Below are 8,021 nucleotides of genomic sequence, written 5' to 3'. Positions count from 1 at the left end.
TAACCCTTGGACAGCAGGAACACCCAAACACAGCAGCTGCAGGTTAACATTTCTGTAAATGTGCTGGAATTAACCACTGTTATCTACCCTGGACAAATAGCAAAAGTCACTCTGAACCCAGAAAAAATACAAAAAAAAAAGCTGGCAGCAAATGTGTTTCATACAGCGATAACTCCCCTTAGCTGTAACTTAAAGTTCTACACCTATTCAGCTTTCTGATTGTAATGAGGGTACAGGCTCAAACAGGTTTGAACAGAACAGGTTTGAAGGTAAAGAAATAGAAAAAAATCAAGCAATCTTCTGGAAGAATACTTCTCTTAGCTTTATTGTTCTGTGATCAGTCACTCAAGCTTCAGAAAATGGGAAAGAATTAGGAAGTGAAAGATAAACGTTCAAGATCTGAAACACTGAAAGAGTATGGAGAGTTTTGCTTGAAAGAAAAACTGACTTTTATTGCAATTCTACAGATTAAAATGTTTTGTAGCTTTATTTGAAACAAGCTCAGAACTCTAATAAATGAATGAAGAATAACTTTAAGATGAGTTTTATTCTTAAATAATGAAACTAAAAACAGTTTTTATTTATTTATTTATGAATATTTGGCCTGTGTAATTCTTGCACTAACATCTGTAGACAGTAATTGGTTGACAGCTTGAATAATTATCATTGGTTAAATAAACTGGGATTGATTTGAGCAGCTTCTATTATGTAATTTTTGAGTTAGACTTTTTACAAGCAGACTTTTTCATCCTTTATTTTATCCTTTGCAGGAGAATCAGAATCAGACTTCTGGTTCTTAAATCTCTCATCTACTTCCATCACCAGTACTGTGAGGTTTACCAACAGTTTACCAACATTTCATGCCTCTAGATGTCAGTATAGTTTAGGGTTCAGCTCCTCAAACGCACCATCAACAATTGTAACTTCAATAGCTTTCTTAAGTTACAATAATTTGCTTTGTGAAGACTCTTGCACATTAAATTTAACATCCTTCGGTTTTAGTTTTATTTTAGCTTTTATGATCACAGATTTTTTCATCTTCTTGATGACAAAATGAGTTAAATTAAAAGAGTTTTTGTGGGCATATAGTTTAATGAGGTCAATTTGTAAAAATAATGTTTTATATTACTGTTTAGGGAAAAACATATTTTCCTTGCTTTTTCCATTTTTCGTTTCCAGTTTGATGGCATTGACTTTCAGAAATCTGTAAGAAGTGATTCTTATTTCCATATTTTTTCACAGTAACTCTCCCTGACTATCTAACTTTACTAACATGGAAAACAACGCTATAATCCTTAAAATATAAAGAGAAACATGATGTGTGTAAATACCATTTATGGAGGAGGGTTAAAAGGCTCTTTAATATTCTTCTAGAAGGAAGTGGGAACCATCAAAAGTCACCAGGAAAGCTAATGCATCTAACTGTCTTCAAACAACAACGCCTCAGCAGAAATCCCATTTCCTGCTGGGATTATTAACTCTTTTAGGACGATTCCTGATGGATTTCACCATTAAAAGTCTGCTCAAGGCCAAAGACGGAAGGCCCATTCTTAAAATAAATAAATAGAATTTAAAAAGCAAAGAGCCATCATTACATAAGGAAAGTGGAAATTCTCAGATGACAAAATTTAGGGGAAGCTAAGGCGGAAGTGAATGATCATGGGGAGAAATAAAAATAAACGCCTTGACCATGGGACTCCAGAGAATCATGAGACGAGTCTGGTATCTACTACACTAGGCAGGATCCAAGATTCAAGCTGGGAGTAGATGCTCCTCAAATGATACAAGAGCAGATAAGAGAATGCATAAGGAGTCCTGAACTTCCCTGAAGGATGATAGTCTTAATTTGGGTCGAGGGTCGTGCTGTCCTAGTGGACAGCCTTTTGGATCCTCCAAGACAGTGCCAGGGAAATTTTTGTGCTGGTTTGGAACTTTTTTTTTTGTACGGAAACCCTAAAAGACCATCAAATTAAAAAAGAAAAAAAATACTATTTTTTTGTACACACCAGAAACGAGTATTCTTGTTTTTAACCTTGACGTCCCCTCAGGGGTCCTATAGTTTTGTAGGATTCTAAGTATTCCACCATGTACAAAGAAATAGAGCTCTTTAGCCTTAGCCATCCAAAAATCTTGACAGGATGATTATTTATTAGAAAATACCATAGAAAGCAAGTTTTGGTGCAAATTCTTCTTTTAAACGCTGTGGTCTTTAACTTTTGATCAGCTGACCAACAGCACTTTTCATTTAAATAATTATTTTTTAGTACATTTGCAACAAAAATGTTATTTTCTTGCTATTTTTTATATTCTTTTTGCATTTTGAAGCTCTATTTAGAACATTGGAAGGTCCAATCCAAATTCTTGCAATTTCCTCCATAGTCTTGAGATTTTGTTCAGGAATGTCTGTGGCTATTGTCAATTAGAAATACACAATTTAGGAGAGAAGCAGACCCAAAGATGAGAAAAAACTGTTGTGGAAAGTTGGTGTGGGACTTTCAAATTGAAATTTGAGCCAGTCATGCCAACCGTTACAATGACTTTGGAGAGACGCTGACCTGCCATTAGAAATGTTTTCATTCATAGTTTAATGTGTTTCAAAAACAGTTTTCAGAAGAAAAATTATATTTCAGGGCATAACATTTTGCAGTTTGTAAGTCAAGAGTTCAAAAAAAATTGAGAAAGATAATTCAAAGGTTTAAAAAAATCAAAAACTGATGAAACAGAAAAACTTCCTATATTTTTGGAGCCTCACCTGATTTAAAAAGAACTAAATTCTTTTAACTTTGTCTTAGCTTTGTTTTTGAATTCATACATTTTTTTACCTAGACACTTTTGGTACTTGTTGCAAAAAATAAAAACTATTAGTACTTCATTTTTTTTAAAAATAATAAATAGCATTTCCTACTAGGAAAAGAGTTCTTGGAGAACTTTAGGTTTGATGGGTAAATATTGAGTAAAATATTTAAACAATTTCCAAAAGAGAAGCTTGGGTTTGACAGTTGAGTAGTGCTTCAAAAAAGTGTTTTTAAAAGTAAATTATTAGAGCAAAGTAGTAAAAAAAAAGAGATAAAAAGGCCACAGACTGTTAAATAATATGCCGAAAGGTTTTGTTGGAATGCCACAAACGTGATATATTTATGAGATAAGGTTTTCTACGTATTGATGTCTTTGTTTTCCTAAAATAAAATGTGTTTTTAACTTTTTGATGAGCTGATGTCAACATTTTCTATTGGAATCTTAGATGTAAAAAAGTAGCCCTCTTTCAATCAACTTTGTCTTTTCAAAAGTTATAAGATGTAAGCTTATTTTTCTTCTGTTTTTACACTTCTGCCTTCTCGATTGATTCGTGCAAGTTTGACACTCATTGCGTAACACTCGAAGTTGTTCTGAACAGGAACTGGTGGTGTAAGACCTAAAATCTAGAGGTTAGTGACAGAAAGTCAAAGTAAAACCATGAGCTAAACTAAAGGAGCAACATGAGAGTGAAACAATAGATAAAAGGAAAACCAGACACTTCTGAACAATTAGCATAAATGAAAACAGCTGTGGATAGTTAATGACACTTCACAAATCAAACCAAAGGGCTTAATATTTTATATTTTTGAACCAACCAAAATAATTTTAGAATATTTGACTTCAAATTCTTTTAAAAGTTTAAAGTTTTGGGAGAAGATCTTTGTTAATAATTTAAATGTTACTTTATTTTAGACCGTACGTGCCTGACAAATCAAATTAAATTAAAACTTCTCAACATATTATGAAATAAAGAATCATCAGAGAGCAACTTTAAAAAAAGTATCTACAGACCAATTGTTTTTATGTTTTTTTTTTTTAATAACTCAGCTCAGTGACCTTATGGTAGAGTGTCAGCTCTGTGACTGGAAGGTCATGAGTTAAAATCTATTGCTGGGTCATAGCAAAGACTCTAAAAATGGGACTCAATGCCTCCCTGCTTGACTCAGCATTAAGCAGTTGAATTTGGGGCTTAAGCCACCAAATGCGGCTGTGTCTGCAGCTCACCACTCCCCCAGGGGTTGGGTTAAATACGGAGAACTAATGTCACACACCCATGTGACAAATAATGGGACTTTGTCTGACCTTAAACCACACATGAAACTCATAAAAGACATTTAGGTTAATCAAAATTTTTGATATTTGATTGTTCAAATGGAACAGGCAAACACAGAGGCAGCTGAAAGAAAGATTATGCTCCAGTTTCCTTCACAAAAGCATGTGGTTTTTTTATTGGTGTCAAAGATTATTCCAAGAAGGCGTCGTTTGATTGCATCAGTAAACTTATGACCGACCCACTCCCTTTATAACTTTGTAGATATTTCTGCTTTGGCACAAACAGAAAGGGACAAAATCCTTAAGAGGTCACGTTTGTTACAAAAATCTGAACATCTTTAAGAAATCTTGTTTAAATTTTTGACACTTTTAATGTAAATTTTGAATGAGTGAAGTTGTATTTTTCAGGTTGAGTCTCATCGATTTATGCATCAGTTATAAGACAATGAAAACTTTATCATTATGAGATCTTAGAAATAGCCTAAGTTTGTCAGAAATTCAAACATGAAAAGGAACATTTCCTGAAAGATTAAAAATCAAACAGTTTTTGTGCTTTTTTATATTTGAATCAACCAGCAGAATTCTTCATAACACTCCTGGAGCAGTTCACAGTTGGAAGGTAACCTAATAGAGGTTATGCAACCAAGAAAAAAAAAAGATCAGCATAAAAAGAAGAATCACAACCTCAAAGTTTGTCAGTAGAGGAGACGGACTTCTGCTTTTTTCTCTCTCCACTCTTTCGTTATGAGTGAAAAAATCAGAGCGCTTTGTCATGGCAGAGGCCAGCTGAGGCAGAGGTTTGAGGCTTTGCATTCTACCCTGGGCTTACACCGCTAGCGTCACAGCTTCGTTGCGTTGCGGGAGTGGATAGGCTACAGCTGATGGCTTATACTGGCTGCTGCTCCATCCACAGCCTGTGAAAGCTCAGCCCAGACAGACTAGTGTTGGATCTCTATGATCAGCTTCTCGTCGTCCATGGTTATGAATAACAATGCTGTGCTGCAACACACTTTGAGTAACCTGAAAATTATGAATGTTCACGACACGCTGAAACCGGCGAGTTCAGTGGAAAGTTCGTTTTATTTTGAAAATATACCGGATGCACTTTACATTCGCCCGTGTGGTTTCCGGTTTAAGTCGTGAATAGCCCCAACCTCACAAAAAATGATGCAGATCAGCTGCGTCGTCCGTCAAAAATTGAAACCCAACGAAAAGGATTCGCAGCGACGTAGAGGCCAGTTCGCAGACTGGTGTCAAGCCAGCACGCTCTTGTTAAACTGCTGTCAAGTGAGCCCTCTCTGAAATACGGCATGCGACTTTAATACAATTATTACGGTAGCAGCAAGAAATGCTTCATTTCAAAGAGTAAAGCGTACTTCCGGCCCTGCGACGGACTGGCTGTCATTCCCCGATCCCCTTTCCCTAACCACGCCCTAATCGCGCGCATGTGTATTACGTCACTTCCTCTTTGCCGCCAACATTTGCGACGGTGGAGAGTTTTGGATTTGATTTGCGTCAGCTGGATTTGATTTCCGACAGTTGGGTGATCGGGTATCCGAAACAGAGATCCAACAATAACAGCTGATCGCCACAGTTGCTACTATTCCATAAACGGATCAATCCTTCAACAGAGTCACCACGTTCAAAGGATGACTGCAGTTACAAACATAAAGGTAAATACGACTTAGCTTCAATCCTTGATATTTGTGCTTCGTTGCTAATTTAAACAGTTCATACATTTCATAAATACAACGTTATCATATTTGTTTACATAAAGACCCCAAAACGTGTTTTGTATGTTAGTTTTAGTATTTAATTGTAGAATTTTCCTGATGATCATGGAGGACATAAGAAGAAATGAGGATTAAAATTGTGTTTTTTAATATTTAATGATTGAAATAGTTGTGAATCAAGAGCAAATGAAAACATGTTTGTAAAAATGTTGTAGTTGTGTAAAATCTACAAGTTCTACAGACACATTTCTGTACTGTCACAGTAAATGTTAAAGTTGTTGATGGTTTCATAATTGCTGAGGCAGGAGAAATAACATTACCTTTAGTTTGTAATTACCATTTAATCTAAATTTTAGATTATTTTCTCTATGATAAATATGATAAACACATGAAATTCTCTGTTTTTAGATGGAATATGTCCTGGACAAAAACCGTCCTCCAGGAGAGCTCATAGTGAAGGAGGATGATATCTGCTCAGCCTGTGAAGACTTTAGGATCCTGAATATGACACAATGGATGGAATCCTCTGTAAGTATTCTTAGTCCAAAATACTGTAAAGAAAATATCATGTGACACAAGATTTGAAGAGTATTTCTTTTTATTTCAGATTGAGAATGTTTGTCTAATAGCTGTGAGGAAAGCTGCACAGACATGTCATTAATCATTCTGGTGCATCTTTTCTCTGGTTATAGACATGATTGTGTTAATGTCTGTGTGTTTCTGTTTCCTTTAGGAGAAAAATGTCTACATTGATGACCTTTATGTTATGACCACCTGGAAGGATCTCTAAGATGACCTACTGCACTGCTTGCTGGTACTATTTTGATCGTTTTTTTGTTTGTTTTTTCTCCTGTGTGTGCATGTGTGTATGTGTACACACATGCACACACACTCTGCTCATGAACTGTTTCCTGTATGTGTGTGTGTCCATGTGCATGTTTACTAATTAGTATCAATGTAGGAAACCTTCAGGTCAGAGGTCATGCTGATGTTTCCACTTAGAGCAGACAGACAGGTCCAGCTGATCTCTACCTGCTTTGTGTGAGTGTCCTCGGTCTTTCTCACTCTGTGTTTTTAACAGGATAGAGAAGAAAAGGAGAGGTTGATGTGTCGTGTTTTGTGGATGATGATGATAACGTCTCTATTCAGACAATATTCATAGCTGAGAAACAGAAGCTCTTTCTGGACTCACTTCACCCTGATGGTTTTGGTGATGATCTCTACAGAACAATATTTAGGTTGATGCTACAGAAATGAAAAGTTGCTCTGACCTTGTTCAAGGACAAGTGTGTTCTTTGGATAGACTGTCTAACAGCAGCCTGTTAGAATCTTACGCTGAAATGTTCAACATGGAACTTTGTTAACAGATTTAAAGGTTCAACATGGAGCCACATCACAGAATACTTTATTTATTTATCTATTTTGACTGGCAAACATTTGATTTGTATGTTATTTGTATTCTCTGCAGTACCAGGAGAATCTTTGACCCTGTCTGGAGAACTGGAGGAGACCTTCAGGTGTGTTAATACAAACTCCTGAAAGTTCATTGAATACATAATAATGTAATTAAAACTATCAGGTTCACGTCAACTCTCTTTGTTTAAGTTCTCCTGTTTTCTTTTTCAGTTCTTTTCTCTGCAGATGTCAGACAGCTGCTGCAGCATTTCATGCTGATGTGAGTATTTTCTTCCTGTTACTTGAGTATAACGTTTCAACATGCTAAAATAAATGTATTTTACTTTACTATAAGCTCTCTGCATCAGCACCTCGTCTGAAATGACATTCAGTGAAGTAAGTTTCCTCAGAAAGTTCCACCAAAACACCAGTTTCAGTCTCCAGATTCTATTTTCTTTCCTTAAAGCTGTTTATACTTCATCACATCAGTCTCATCCATAATCACCGCTCTAGTTCAGACTAATGTCGGCTGGTTCTGCTTGTGACTGTCCACAAAACCTGTGATGAACTTCTGAGAGGTGTTTATGCTTTTCCAGCGCTGTGATCGTCTCCAGTGTTTATTTTTAAGGTGAAGAACATCTCCCTCACAGTCTTACTTCATCTGTGAACACACAGACACATGAAAGGTGGAGGAGGACGTGATGTTCTCCTCCACTAAAGAGAGTTACACAATAGAAAGGCAACAAATAAAATAAAATTTAAAAAAGGGGCAAGTTTCATTCTGGAGTGCTGCAGGATATAAATAGAAGAAATATCTTTCCAGTA

The sequence above is a fragment of the Oryzias melastigma genome, linkage group LG21 (assembly GCF_002922805.2).
Source record: "Oryzias melastigma strain HK-1 linkage group LG21, ASM292280v2, whole genome shotgun sequence".
Taxonomy (NCBI): Eukaryota; Metazoa; Chordata; class Actinopteri; order Beloniformes; family Adrianichthyidae; genus Oryzias; species Oryzias melastigma.
This window is presented reverse-complemented; position numbering follows the sequence as displayed.